Source organism: Oryzias melastigma, linkage group LG19, assembly GCF_002922805.2.
Source record: "Oryzias melastigma strain HK-1 linkage group LG19, ASM292280v2, whole genome shotgun sequence".
Lineage (NCBI taxonomy): Eukaryota > Metazoa > Chordata > Actinopteri > Beloniformes > Adrianichthyidae > Oryzias > Oryzias melastigma.
The window spans coordinates 14,764,934-14,767,990 of record NC_050530.1 but is presented as its reverse complement, the minus strand read 5'-3'; positions in this window follow the sequence as shown (position 1 = coordinate 14,767,990).

Below are 3,057 nucleotides of genomic sequence, written 5' to 3'. Positions count from 1 at the left end.
ATTTCTGTTTGGCAACATTTAATTTGAAAATCTGGCAGGTAGAGTCAAACACAGAAACTAAAAGGTGGCCTGCTTTGATTTTTTATTTTAATTTTTTTCTGAGATAATACACAAACGCATGCCCACTTAATCATTGTGTGAAGCTGCAACTGTAATGCCGCATGACTAAATCCTTTCTTTTGTTTGAATTTTTTCCAGTTCCATCTGTGAAACATTTGGACCAAATCGACTGGGGTTATTTGCCAGTTTTTCTATTAAACAACAGTATTTTTTAATTATTCATTTGTAATTTTAACATTTTTGTTAGTTTAGGTAGCTTACAGCCCCTCACAGCCCAAACACAACCTTACAGGTACAACAAAAATTGGTGCTTTCCAGCCAGGAAAAAGACGTCTTTTGGATCTTTTTGTCAGCAAGTGGATAGAATAACACCCTTTTTCCAACAGCATTTTTTTCATCTGCTCCTGATTCACAGCTATTTGAGGAAAGAAATACTCAAAAATACGATTTTGAGCTTAATTTCCTTGACATGTGTTCTCCATCATCAGCAAAATCTCACAAAAACACTAAAAAATGCCATTTTCATCTGGTGAGTTTTAAAGACAATAATTTGATTGTGATTGGCTGTGAAAAAAGTGAGCACTTTAGCTATTGGTTCTGGGTGAATGCCCATTGATAAGTGGCGTATTAAGTGAAGTAAGTGACTGTAAGTTAGGTAGATCCTCTGTATTGAAACTCCACCACGGATAAAAATAGAATGAAAACTTATTCCCAAGTATCTTTTCGACTTCTCTGCTCCCCAGAAAACTCCCATTCTGTCTTGGACAGAGAGAAGGTTGGCACCACATTCAGCTCCCATGAGTATTTTCCAACTTCCCTCCAGGGATTAAGTCATCTAAAGTCAAGACGGCTTAGACCAGGGAAGAGGAAGACAGCCTGGACACCTGGATTGAGAAAAAATTAGGACCACATTTAATGACAAAGCTCTCTTTTTTTAGCAGTTTCAGAGGAACCTCAGACGCACTATTGTGCCCAACTGTCACAGACTCAGAGTGCATATAGATCAGAAGCATCCAAGCAGCTGAGGCCAGGATTAGCCTGCAATTCTTTGGGGGCACTGAAATGAACCAAACAGGCTTTAATCTCCTACTCCCTCTGTCTCACTAGACCTCTGTTCCATAGGAGGAAGGAGTGAAGGAAGCAGAGGAATAGGAATGGAGACAGGGCAAAAACTTAAATGAGGTGGAACAGAAAAAAAAAGAGGCTGTATTAATGTGATGTGTTAAATTGTGGAAGCAGTTCATGCATTTAGGCAATGGGAGATTTCTGCAGCATATGTTCAAAAAAGAAAAGTAAGGTGTGATGGAAGAGGTTGGGAGGCAAGGAGGGATTATTGGAATAGAAGTTTATAAATTCAGTTGAAGTTTTGGTGCCTGGAGTAACGTTTTCTGTCACTTTTATTGAAATAAACTTGACTTGTTTTATGGGGCAACTTTAGTGTGGAGCGGTCAACCTCTGATTGGAAGATCGCAGGTTCGATAGCGTCAATGTGTCCTTGACACCGAACCCCACATTGCTCCTGGTGCTTATAGGTTGGCACCAGTGTTACACCTGGTTCACACCAGACGCAGAAGTGATGCGAAGCTGCGCAGAATGGTGGCCACTTCCATTTGACCCCCTTAACCTATGGTGTAGTTCCCACCAGACTCGAAGGGCAGCACTTGCTTTGTCAATGTCTATGAGTTTGACCACAGACATGACCCAGCAGTGATTCTGCAGAGTTGAGTTGTGTAAAAAGAAGACCGTGTAAACAGGTAGAATATGGCATTTTTTATATGTCAAAACTCCACACAAAAATAAGACATCTCCACGCATATACCAAACATTACTCGTGGAGAATTCAGACCCCCGAGGCCTTTCTGCACCTGCTCGTGTTTAGTCCTCACGCAAACAGAAAAAGTCGAGAGACTGTCTACTTCCGCGTGCGTGAGCTGGTCCCTCAGACATGAGTGACGTGTGCGCGCTAGCATAACCTGAGTAAGCATGCACTTATGTTTATGTTAGTTCTGTCACACTTCTCCCTAGGGACGTAACACAAACATATATGCCAATTTTTTAGCACCTGGACTTAAAACCTTTCTTGAAGATTTTTTATCTAGATGCATCATCTAGATAAATAGGAACTTACAAAATGTAGAGATTTATAAAAATTTTATACGTAAAATAAGCACTTTAGTGGAAATTTAAATGCAACAAAATGGTTAAACTTTAATGGAATAATCCACACAGTCAATGCACTTGAGGTCAATGCAGGATATGTGGAAGCAGCTCAGAGGTGCTTTGTGATAATAAAGAAAAAGAAGGCAGAAGCAGAAAAATGTTATGCATTTATGCCTGGAACTGTTTTTAGATACCAATTAACACAGCGTTTAAAAAAAAAAAACAACCTTAGAATAAACAATAAAGTTATAATTTGCATGCAAATGAAAATTAAAGTCTAGAATACTTCTGACTTTAGACAACAGAGCACAAACCTTGTTTCAGAAATAAGTTTTTTGATTTCTTGGGTTAATTTTTAAGATCAATGTGTGGATTCATCTGCTTCTTAGTTTAAAGTGAATTCTGACTTCAGTTTCACTAAATATCTTCAGAACGGACGATTATTGGGAATCATGACTACATTCTCACACAGGTCTATTTTTTATATTTTCCGTCTTATTCTGCATTTTTTTTGCCACGTTTTTTTAGCTCGCTATCAACATTTTTGTAAGCACCCTCATCAAAAGCTTTTTATTGCTTTGCAGTTGCTTCATTACTCGCACACTGAGCTCAGTATAGTTCTGAACACGGGGTCGACAGCGGTTGTTAAGCAACAGACAATGAAGAATGAGAAAACATCAATATACCTTCAAAACAAAGTCTGCCAAGTGCCTGTTTCAAGCATCCGCATCAGGAGTTAGAGCAAATGTACAAATTGTCTGCACCCTCATTTCTATTCCAGTCCATCTTGAACGAATGTGATTTGATTCATAACCCCATTTTTGTTTTTTTATCGCT